This window comes from Staurois parvus, unplaced genomic scaffold, assembly GCF_062004578.1.
Source record: "Staurois parvus isolate SC_StPar_1 unplaced genomic scaffold, SC_StPar_1.0 ptg004029l, whole genome shotgun sequence".
In the NCBI taxonomy this organism is placed as follows: Eukaryota; Metazoa; Chordata; class Amphibia; order Anura; family Ranidae; genus Staurois; species Staurois parvus.
The window spans coordinates 4,961-17,880 of record NW_028321824.1 but is presented as its reverse complement, the minus strand read 5'-3'; the positions used below and the strand labels follow the sequence as shown (position 1 = coordinate 17,880).

Below are 12,920 nucleotides of genomic sequence, written 5' to 3'. Positions count from 1 at the left end.
TCCTCTTGTTATTGATCGCAGAATTCCAATACATCTTCCAACCACCACTGCTTCTCCAATGTAAGGGACTTCCTCCCACCGACCCCCAATGTAAGGGACTTCCTCCCACCGACCCCCAATGTAAGGGACTTCCTCCCACCGACCCCAATGTAAGGGACTTCCTCCCACAGACCCCCAATGTAAGGGACTTCCTCCCACCGACCCCAATGTAAGGGACTTCCTCCCACCGACCCCCAATGTAAGGGACTTCCTCCCACCGACCCCAATGTAAGGGACTTCCTCCCACAGACCCCCAATGTAAGGGACTTCCTCCCACCGACCCCAATGTAAGGGACTTCCTCCCACAGACCCCCAATGTAAGGGACTTCCTCCCACCGACCCCAATGTAAGGGACTTCCTCCCACCGACCCCAATGTAAGGGACTTCCTCCCTCCGACCACCAATGTAAGGGACATTCTTCCCACTGACCCCCAATGTAAGGGACATTCCTCCCACTGACCCCCCAATGTAAGGGACATTCTTCCCACTGACCCCAATGTAAGGGACATTCTTCCCACTGATCACCAATGTAAGGGACATTCTTCCCACTGATCACCAATGTAAGGGACATTCTTCCCACTGACCCCCAATGTAAGGGACATTCTTCCCACTGACCCCCAATGTAAGGGACATTCTTCTCACTGACCCCCAATGTAAGGGACATTCTTCCCACCGACCCCCAATGTAAGGGACATTCTTCCCACTGACCCCCAATGTAAGGGACCTCCTCCCTCCGACCCCCAATGTAAGGGACATTCTTCCCACTGACCCCCAATGTAAGGGACATTCTTCCCACTGACCACCAATGTAAGGGACGTTCTTCCCACTGACCACCAATGTAAGGGACGTTCTTCCCACTGACCCCCCCAATGTAAGGGACATTCTTCCCACCGACCCCCAATGTAAGGGACTTCCTCCCACCGACCACCAATGTAAGGGACTTCCTCCCACCGACCACCAATGTAAGGGACATTCTTCTCACTGACCCCCAATGTAAGGGACATTCTTCCCACTGACCCCCAATGTAAGGGACATTCTTCCCACCGACCACCAATGTAAGGGACATTCTTCCCACTGACCCCCAATGTAAGGGACATTCTTCCCACTGACCCCCAATGTAAGGGACATTCTTCCCACTGACCCCCAATGTAAGGGACATTCTTCCCACTGACCACCAATGTAAGGGACGTTCTTCCCACTGACCCCCCCAATGTAAGGGACATTCTTCCCACTGACCCCCAATGTAAGGGACATTCTTCCCACCGACCACCAATGTAAGGGACATTCTTCCCACTGACCCCCAATGTAAGGGACATTCTTCCCACTGACCACCAATGTAAGGGACGTTCTTCCCACTGACCCCCCCAATGTAAGGGACATTCTTCCCACCGACCCCCAATGTAAGGGACTTCCTCCCACCGACCACCAATGTAAGGGACATTCTTCCCACTGACCCCCAATGTAAGGGACATTCTTCCCACTGACCCCCAATGTAAGGGACATTCTTCCCACTGACCACCAATGTAAGGGACTTCCTCCCACCGACCACCAATGTAAGGGACATTCTTCTCACTGACCCCCAATGTAAGGGACATTCTTCCCACTGACCCCCAATGTAAGGGACATTCTTCCCACCGACCACCAATGTAAGGGACATTCTTCCCACCGACCACCAATGTAAGGGACATTCTTCCCACTGACCCCCAATGTAAGGGACATTCTTCCCACTGACCCCCAATGTAAGGGACATTCTTCCCACCGACCACCAATGTAAGGGACATTCCTCCCACTGACCCCCAATGTAAGGGACATTCTTCCCACTGACCAATGTAAGGGACATTCTTCCCACTGATCACCAATGTAAGGGACATTCTTCCCACTGACCCCCAATGTAAGGGACATTCTTCCCACCGACCACCAATGTAAGGGACATTCTTCCCACCGACCACCAATGTAAGGGACATTCTTCCCACTGACCCCCAATGTAAGGGACATTCTTCTCACTGACCCCCAATGTAAGGGACATTCTTCCCACTGACCCCCAATGTAAGGGACATTCTTCCCACTGACCCCTCCAATGTAAGGGACATTCTTCCCACTGACCCCCAATGTAAGGGACATTCTTCCCACTGACCAATGTAAGGGACATTCTTCCCTCTGACCCCTCCAATGTAAGGGACATTCTTCCCACTGACCCCCAATGTAAGGGACATTCTTCCCACTGACCAATGTAAGGGACATTCTTCCCACTGATCACCAATGTAAGGGACATTCTTCCCACTGACCCCCAATGTAAGGGACTTCCTCCCACCGACCCCCAATGTAAGGGACTTCCTCCCACCGACCCCAATGTAAGGGACTTCCTCCCACAGACCCCCAATGTAAGGGACTTCCTCCCACCGACCCCAATGTAAGGGACTTCCTCCCACCGACCCCCAATGTAAGGGACTTCCTCCCACCGACCCCAATGTAAGGGACTTCCTCCCACAGACCCCCAATGTAAGGGACTTCCTCCCACCGACCCCAATGTAAGGGACTTCCTCCCACAGACCCCCAATGTAAGGGACTTCCTCCCACCGACCCCAATGTAAGGGACTTCCTCCCACCGACCCCAATGTAAGGGACTTCCTCCCTCCGACCACCAATGTAAGGGACATTCTTCCCACTGACCCCAATGTAAGGGACATTCCTCCCACTGACCCCCCAATGTAAGGGACATTCTTCCCACCGACCACCAATGTAAGGGACATTCTTCCCACTGATCACCAATGTAAGGGACATTCTTCCCACTGACCCCCAATGTAAGGGACATTCTTCCCACTGACCCCCAATGTAAGGGACATTCTTCCCACCGACCCCCAATGTAAGGGACATTCTTCCCACTGACCCCCAATGTAAGGGACCTCCTCCCTCCGACCCCCAATGTAAGGGACATTCTTCCCACTGACCCCCAATGTAAGGGACATTCTTCCCACTGACCACCAATGTAAGGGACGTTCTTCCCACTGACCACCAATGTAAGGGACGTTCTTCCCACTGACCCCCCCAATGTAAGGGACATTCTTCCCACCGACCCCCAATGTAAGGGACTTCCTCCCACCGACCACCAATGTAAGGGACTTCCTCCCACCGACCACCAATGTAAGGGACATTCTTCTCACTGACCCCCAATGTAAGGGACATTCTTCCCACTGACCCCCAATGTAAGGGACATTCTTCCCACCGACCACCAATGTAAGGGACATTCTTCCCACTGACCCCCAATGTAAGGGACATTCTTCCCACTGATCACCAATGTAAGGGACGTTCTTCCCACTGACCCCCCCAATGTAAGGGACATTCTTCCCACTGACCCCCAATGTAAGGGACATTCTTCCCACTGACCCCCCAATGTAAGGGACATTCTTCCCACCGACCACCAATGTAAGGGACATTCTTCCCACTGACCCCCAATGTAAGGGACATTCTTCCCACTGACCACCAATGTAAGGGACGTTCTTCCCACTGACCCCCCCAATGTAAGGGACATTCTTCCCACCGACCCCCAATGTAAGGGACTTCCTCCCACCGACCACCAATGTAAGGGACATTCTTCCCACCGACCACCAATGTAAGGGACTTCCTCCCACCGACCACCAATGTAAGGGACATTCTTCTCACTGACCCCCAATGTAAGGGACATTCTTCCCACTGATCACCAATGTAAGGGACATTCTTCCCACTGACCCCCAATGTAAGGGACATTCTTCCCACTGACCCCCAATGTAAGGGACATTCTTCCCACCGACCACCAATGTAAGGGACATTCTTCCCACTGACCACCAATGTAAGGGACATTCTTCCCACCGACCACCAATGTAAGGGACATTCTTCCCACTGACCCCCAATGTAAGGAACATTCTTCCCACTGGCCCCCAATGTAAGGGACATTCTTCCCACTGACCCCCAATGTAAGGGACTTCCTCCCTCTGACCACCAATGTAAGGGACATTCTTCCCAATTTTTCTTTATTAAAAGTCTCGCAATCAATAAACATAAAATATTATACAGAATATAAAAAAAAATTATATATATTTACAGCAAAACGAAAATAAACATAGCAAAATCTGTTGTCAGACAAAAGCAAACGTCTCAGAAATGAACATGACATAATTGGGGAAATAAATCGTACTACCACTCACATCACTACACCAGACATCAAACCTGTGAGGTCAAGAAACCACCCCGCCCCCCTTATGCATGCAGCCCCGCCCCCCTTATGCATGCAGCCCCGCCCCCCTTATGCATGCAGCCCTTCTTCAATAAAGATCTTAATCAACAAAAACTACGGGAGTGAAAAGAACAGTATAAGGATAGAACCCCTCCCCCAGAGATGGACAGTTCACCAAAGGCAGGTCTGATATTCCTCCACGCCCTTATCCAGACCGCCCGAGGCTCTCTGACCCTCTCAAGACCCCGAATCTTCCCAACCTCACCCAGAATATCGTGCACCACCACCTCTACAGGGAGGACTTTCTTCCGCAGGGTGATCTGGCATCGTGTGTTCTATGTGAAGTAACGGACAACTATACTAACTAGAAAAAGTGTATCCAAATCAAAGTCCCAGCGAGCTGGGAATGCCCCGTACACCCACTCTGCATAACTCATGTGATAGAGAAAGGGGATGCCCAGAACCCTCCCCACCCTTTTATACACCTCTATGTTAAAGGGACACAGGAGCAGAAAGTGGTCCATAGACTCCACTTTACCAACACACTCTGCTCTAGGACAATCTCGATCATCCACAGGGCGGTGCTTTAGGTTCCCTCTCACATAGAGCCTTCCATGGAAAGCGAGCCAGGCTTGATCCCTAAACTTCAAAGGGATTCTCTCCAAGTTAATTAAACGCAATCCCTCCCTCATTACGGAGCCTGGGCAATCCTTTAAGGCCAGTGACACACTGAAAGCAGAAGCCAAAATCCTCTCCCCCAGAAGCTCCCTGGGAAGGGACCTGATATCCTCCACTGTCACCTGCCACTGCCGAAGTATTTTCAGACACGGGGCAACATAAGCCGGGAGCTTGCCATGTCGGACTCTCAGACTTTTCACTGGGCCGCCATCTTCCCAGCAATGCAGAAAAGGCCTAAACCAAGACTGAAAAATACCCACCCATCCCGGCGGGGTCTCTGCTAACATATTACCAAGATTGTACTTTAAAAAGAGCAAAGAAAAGAAAACTATCGGGTTGACCATTCCTAGGCCACCCCCCCGCCTGGACAGGTAAGTTACATTGCGTTTGATCAGGTTCAGCCTGTTTCCCCATAACAGCTGTAGACCCTTCCATAGAGAGATACCGGCAAGATACAGATGAAGCTGACATATAAAAAGATCGGGATCAGGTAAGTTTTGATCAAGTCAACCCTCTCTCTCAAGGAAAGCCTCCATCTCTTCCAGCTCGCTACTTTGGCATTGGCAACTACCAACCTGCTTTCCCAGTTTCGATGACCATAGTCACCAGGACCAAATTTGATGCCCAAAATTTTAATTTCCTGCTGGGGCTCTGGGAAGGCATCCGGAAGTTCGAAGCTTTCACCCTCCTCACCCATCCAGAAAACTTCACTCTTTTCATGGTTGACTTTAGAGCCAGAAGCCTCCGTGTACTGCTCTATCACAGAGACCACCTCCTGCGCCTCCTCAATCCCAGAGATAATAACAGACACATCATCAGCATAGGCAACGACCTTCAAAGGCGGCACACCAGCAATGCCCAGAGGCACCCTGCACAACGATGGGCCCTCTAGCCTTCTTACAAAGGGGTCGCTTGTGAAAGCATATAGCAGGGGGACATCCCTGGCGCACACCAGAGCCGACCTCAAAAGGCCGCCCAACCCAACCATCACCAAGTGGGAAGCTCTCAGCCCCTCTATATAATGTCTTCAGCCAATCTATAAACCTCCCTGCAGGCCGTATCTACCAAGCAGCAACCACAGATATTCATGATTCACTCCATCAAAAGCTTTTACCTGATCCAATGCCAGCAAGTACCTTCTCCATCCAGCAGCCCGGCATCATTCCAGAGCCTCCCGAAGAGCCAAAACTGCTGAAAAGGTCCTTCTACCTTCTACAGTGCTGATGGCTGGACAACAAATCGCTGTTACTGACGACAAGCGCCAAAAAAGAATCTTTCCCAAGATCCATCAACATTGAGAAGACTGATGGGGGGCCAGCTCTCAATCATTGGGGGGTCTTTACCTTTTGACAGAAGAATCACAGCGGATTGCCTCATGGAGGGAGGGAGCGAACCCTCTTCTAGACAGCTAATAAACACCTCCGCAAGGAAGGGAGCCAGAATGGACCTAAAACACTTGTAAGATTCAGCTGTCAATCCATCCTGTCCCGGCTAAGGTCCTTTCTTCCCAGGAGATCTGCATAATACGACCCGAAGATCTCCAAGATCCCTGATCTGGACTTCATCAGGGAACCCGGACTGTCTTTCAGGCCAATGACCGTCTTCACTGCTATGCCTTGCTTACAGTTCTGGTAAGGATCAGGCGAGTGATATTTCCCATAATCCCTTTCCAGAACCAAGGAGGCATGCCGGTCGTATTGACACTTCCTAAGAAGAAGCTTCCCTTCAGAGATCTCCCCTGGATCTCCTCCATACGAGACAAGGCGATCAAGCTTCCTCCGCAAATGCTGGTAGGCAATATACATACCAAGCTGCTTCTTCTTACTTATGGCCGTGAAAAGTCCGATCGCAGTTTGTTTCACGAGCTCCCACCACTCGGACTTACTGCTGCAAAAATGGGAGCCAGAATGGACCTAAAACACTTGTAAAATTCAGCTGTCAATCCATCTGGCCCAGACGATTCTTTGGTAGCCAGCTTGTCTGTAGCACCAACTACCTCATCCGTCATTCATCAATAGCAATGCGCCATTTCCCAATCCTGGAGTAGAATCCAGAAAGCTTTCCATCCTGTCCCGGCTAAGGTCCTTTCTTCCCAGGAGGTCTGCATGATACGACCCGAAGATCTCCAGGATCCCTGATCTGGACTTCATCAGGGAACCCGGACTGTCTTTCAGGCCAATGACCGTCTTCACTGCTATGCCTTGCTTACAGTTCTGGTAAGGATCAGGTGAGTGATATTTCCCATAATCCCTCTCCAGAACCAAGGAGGCATGCGGATTGTATTGACACTTCCTAAGAAGAAGCTTCCCTTCAGAGATCTCCCCTGGATCTCCTCCATACGAGACAAGGCGATCGAGCTTCCTCCGCAAATGCTGGTAGGCAATATACATACCAAGCTGCTTCTTCTTACTTATGGCCTTGAAAAGTCCGATCGCAGTTTGTTTCACGAGCTCCCACCACTCGGACGTACTGCTGCAAAAGTCCAGAATAGAAACCTGTCCCTGAAAGAACTCCTCAAAGGATTGTCTTACCTCTACATCCTCCAGGAGAGCCGAGGTCAGTTCCCAGACACCCCTTCCCCAGGGTGGAGCGTCCGAGGCATTCAGAGTCACAGACAGCATACAGTGGTCAGAGAACTCCACCACCTTCAACTCAGGAGCTGAGAAAGCAGAGTTCTCCTTTAATAAACCTGACTATTCCCTCTCTGAAATGTGAACCCCGTGCTGCCAGGGCAGTGCTTAATGTGCACATCTACCAGACCTGCCTGTCTATGGAGCCTCCCCTGTCTATGGAGCCTCTCCTGTCTATGGAGCCTCTCCTGTCTATGGAGCCTCTCCTGTCTATGGAGCCTCCCCTGTCTATGGAGCCTCTCCTGTCTATGGAGCCTCCCCTGTCTATGGAGCCTCTCCTGTCTATGGAGCCTCTCCTGTCTATGGAGCCTCCCCTGTCTATGGAGCCTCTCCTGTCTATGGAGCCTCCCCTGTCTATGGAGCCTCCCCTGTCTATGGAGCCTCCCCAGTCTATGGAGCCTCTCCTGTCTATGGAGCGTCCCCTGTCTATGGAGCCTCCCCTGTCTATGGAGCCTCCCCTGTCTATGGAGCCTCTCCTGTCTATGGAGCCTCTCCTGTCTATGGAGCGTCCCCTGTCTATGGAGCGTCCCCTGTCTATGGAGCCTCTCCTGTCTACGGAGCCTCTTCTGTCTATGGAGCCTCCCCTGTCTATGGAGCCTCCCCTGTCTATGGAGCCTCTCCTGTCTACGGAGCCTCTTCTGTCTATGGAGCCTCCCCAGTCTATGGAGCCTCTCCTGTCTATGGAGCGTCCCCTGTCTATGGAGCGTCCCCTGTCTATGGAGCGTCCCCTGTCTATGGAGCCTCCCCTGTCTATGGAGCCTCCCCAGTCTATGGAGCCTCTCCTGTCTATGGAGCGTCCCCTGTCTATGGAGCGTCCCCTGTCTATGGAGCCTCCCCTGTCTATGGAGCCTCCCCAGTCTATGGAGCCTCTCCTGTCTATGGAGCGTCCCCTGTCTATGGAGCGTCCCCTGTCTATGGAGCCTCTCCAGTCTATGGAGCCTCTCCTGTCTATGGAGCCCCCCCTGTCTATGGAGCCTCTCCTGTCTATGGAGCCTCTCCTGTCTACGGAGCCCCCCCTGTCTATGGAGCCTCTCCTGTCTACGGAGCCTCTCCTGTCTATGGAGCCCCCCTGTCTATGGAGCTTCTCCTGTCTATGGAGCCTCCCCTGTCCATGGAGCCCCCCTGTCTATGGAGCTTCTCCTGTCTATGGAGCCTCCCGTCTATGGAGCCTCCCCTGTCCATGGAGCCTCTGCTGTCTATGAAGCCTCTGCTGTCTTCAGGCCTAATTATGGAGTCACCTCCAAAGACAACCTGCTGGGACATAAAAAGGAAGGGCTTGATCTCTGTGAGGAGGCATTTCCTGCCCCAATTTGACTGCGGTCCATAGATGTTGGTCAGGCGCAGGTCCTGCCCCCTAACAGAGACATCTAGGACCATGCATCTCCCCATTTCTACCTCAATCACCCGCCGGCACGTCACCATATCGGTATTACAAAGGACCGCAACTCCGCTGCAAGGTTCAGCCGCAAGAGACCAAAAGGAGGGGCCACATCTCCAGTCCCGGAGACATCGGCCAAAGTATGGAGCCAGATCTGCAAAAATAAAATCTCCGCAACAAACTCGCTGAGCAAAACTAAGGCCGTATCACGAGCTCCGGCAGAGTTAATGATGGAGACATTAATGGTCTCCATCCCCAACGGAGCAGGAACTGCCATCAGGATGATTGGGGTGGTCGTGTCTGAACCTCCACCACACTCTCATCACCCCAAACATCTCTTCAGGCTTTGTGACTCCCCCTCATCCATAGATGATAGAGACATCAGACTCCATCTCATCACCTGACAAAACTGGAAAAGTATTGCCAAGAGGGACCCCTCCTGGGTCTCTTCTCCTCCTCTTCTTCTTCTACTTCTCCTTCATCCTCATCTCCGCATTTGTTACAAACCTTAGGCTGACCTTGATAGAAAATGGTCAGTTCTCACCTGTGACCACACAGCAGGGGGCGCTCTCACCTGTGACCACACAGCAGGGGGCGCTCTCACCTGTGACCACACAGCGGGGGGCGCTCTCACCTGTGACCACACAGCAGGGGGCGCTCTCACCTGTGACCACACAGCAGGGGGCGCTCTCACCTGTGACCACACAGCGGGGGGCGCTCTCACCTGTGACCACACAGCGGGGGGCGCTCTCACCTGTGACCACACAGCAGGGGGCGCTCTCATCTGTGACCACACAGCGGGGGGCGCTCTCACCTGTGACCACACAGCGGGGGGCGCTCTCACCTGTGACCACACAGCAGGGGGCGCTCTCATCTGTGACCACACAGCGGGGGGCGCTCTCACCTGTGACCACACAGCGGGGGGCGCTCTCACCTGTGACCACACAGCGGGGGGCGCTCTCACCTGTGACCACACAGCAGGGGGCGCTCTCACCTGTGACCACACAGCGGGGGCGCTCTCACCTGTGACCACACAACAGGGGGCGCTCTCACCTGTGACCACACAGCAGGGGCGCTCTCACCTGTGACCACACAGCGGGGGGCGCTCTCACCTGTGACCACACAGCAGGGGGCGCTCTCATCTGTGACCACACAGCGGGGGGCGCTCTCACCTGTGACCACACAGCGGGGGGCGCTCTCACCTGTGACCACACAGCAGGGGGCGCTCTCACCTGTGACCACACAGCGGGGGGCGCTCTCACCTATATGACCACACAACAGGGGGCGCTCTCACCTGTGACCACACAGCGGGGGGCGCTCTCACCTGTGACCACACAGCGGGGGGCGCTCTCACCTGTGACCACACAGCAGGGGGCGCTCTCATCTGTGACCACACAGCGGGGGGCGCTCTCACCTGTGACCACACAGCGGGGGGCGCTCTCACCTGTGACCACACAGCGGGGGGCGCTCTCACCTGTGACCACACAGCAGGGGGCGCTCTCACCTATATGACCACACAGCAGGGGGCGCTCTCATCTGTGACCACACAGCAGGGGGCGCTCTCACCTGTGACCACACAGCAGGGGGGCACTCTCACCTGTGACCACACAGCAGGGGGCGCTCTCACCTGTGACCACACAGCAGGGGGCTCTCTCACCTGTGACCACACAGCAGGGGGCGCTCTCACCTGTGACCACACAGCAGGGGGCGCTCTCACCTGTGACCACACAACAGGGGGCGCTCTCACCTATATGACCACACAGCAGGGGGCGCTCTCACCTGTGACCACACAGCAGGGGGCGCTCTCACCTGTGACCACACAACAGGGGGCGCTCTCACCTATATGACCACACAGCAGGGGGCGCTCTCACCTGTGACCACACAACAGGGGGCGCTCTCACCTATATGACCACACAGCGGGGGGCGCTCTCACCTGTGACCACACAACAGGGGGGCGCTCTCACATGTGACCACACAGCAGGGGGCGCTCTCACCTATATGACCACACAGCGGGGGGCGCTCTCACCTGTGACCACACAGCAGGGGGCGCTCTCACCTATATGACCACACAGCAGGGGGCGCTCTCACCTATATGACCTGACAGCGGGTTTCTCCGGTTGGCATCCTGTGTCTGGTGTGTGGGGGGGCTCTGGTTGGAGTCCCATGGCTGGTGTGGGGGGGCGAGGTTGGAGTCCCATGGCCGGTGTGGGGGGGCAGGGCTCGGGTTGGAGTCCCATGGCCGGTGTGGGGGGCTGGGCTCTGGTTGGGGTCCTGTGTCTGGTGTGGGGGGCTCTGGTTGGGGTCCCATGTCTTGTGGGGGGGCGTGGCTCATGCTGACCTATGGCGTCCCTTGGTAAAAGGTCACATGACCCCGCCCGGAGGGTGGAATTGAACCACTCTGCCGCTAGGCAGCTACAGGTTTGAAGCCTGCACCCCAGACCACTGAGGATCATCCGGGCAGATGGAGGGAGGGGCTCCCACTATATATATGGAGGGGAGGAGTCTGAGGAGGTCAGCTCAGGGGGAGCATTCATTCTATTACACCCCCCCCCACCTGTCATCCCCCTCCCCCCACACCTCCCGCCCCCTCCGGCTCTGCTCCCTCCCCCTTCGGGGTCACAAATGTCACCCCAGACACCCGGAGACGGCACAGACAGCTGTATGTAAATCAGAGCAGAGCATGCTGGGAGGAGGGGGCGGGGCGGTGATGTCACATCTCGGTGGGAGGAATGCTCTGCAGAGATAATGATGGTCGGTGGGGTCAGACGGTGACTCAGAGGAGAGCGCGTCATCGGAGCGAGGAGTATATATATATATACATGGGGGGAGAGCGAGGAGTATATATATATATGGGGGGAGAGCGAGGAGTATATATATATATATGGGGGGAGAGCGAGGAGTATATATATATATGGGGGGAGAGCGAGGAGTATATATATATATACATGGGGGGAGAGCGAGGAGTATATATATATATACATGGGGGAGAGCAAGGAGTATATATATATACATGGGGGGAGAGGAGTATATATATATACATGGGGGAGAGCGAGGAGTATATATATACATGGGGGAGAGCGAGGAGTATATATATATATACATGGGGGGAGAGCGAGGAGTATATATATATATACATGGGGGGAGAGCAAGGAGTATATATATATACATGGGGGGAGAGGAGTATATATATATACATGGGGGAGAGCGAGGAGTATATATATACATGGGGGGAGAGCGAGGAGTATATATATATATACATGGGGGGAGAGGAGTATATATACATGGGGGGAGGAGGGGAGAGGAGTATATATACATGGGGGGGAGGGGATCTCCGGGGGAGGGGAGAGGAGTATATATAGATGGGGGGGGGAGAGGAGTATATATATATACATGAGGGGGGGAGGGGATCTCCGGGGGAGGGGAGAGGAGTATATATAGATGGGGGGGGGAGAGGAGTATATATATATATATACATGGGGGGGAGGGGATCTCCGGGGGAGGGGAGAGGAGTATATATATATATGGGGGGAGAGCGAGGAGTATATATATATATGGGGGGAGAGCGAGGAGTATATATATATATGGGGGGAGAGCGAGGAGTATATATATATATGGGGGGAGAGCGAGGAGTATATATATATATACATGGGGGGAGAGCGAGGAGTATATATATATATACATGGGGGGAGAGCGAGGAGTATATATATATATACATGGGGGGAGAGCGAGGAGTATATATATATACATGGGGGGGAGAGGAGTATATATATATACATGGGGGGAGAGCGAGGAGTATATATATATATACATGGGGGGAGAGCGAGGAGTATATATATATACATGGGGGGAGAGCGAGGAGTATATATATATACATGGGGGGAGAGCGAGGAGTATATATATATATACATGGGGGGAGAGGAGTATATATATATACATGGGGGGAGAGCGAGGAGTATATATATATATATACATGGGGGGAGAGCGA

The 12,920-nt window shown here is 53.5% G+C and overlaps 1 non-coding gene across 1 annotated transcript; it reads right to left on the bottom strand.

Moving 5' to 3' along the window:
• Positions 1-11,307: 11,307 nt before the first annotated feature.
• On the bottom strand, positions 11,308-11,394 carry TRNASTOP-UCA (transfer RNA opal suppressor (anticodon UCA)). Its single transcript has one exon. It is a non-coding gene; the product is annotated as a tRNA-Sec (tRNA).
• Between the last annotated feature and the right edge of the window lie 1,526 nt (positions 11,395-12,920).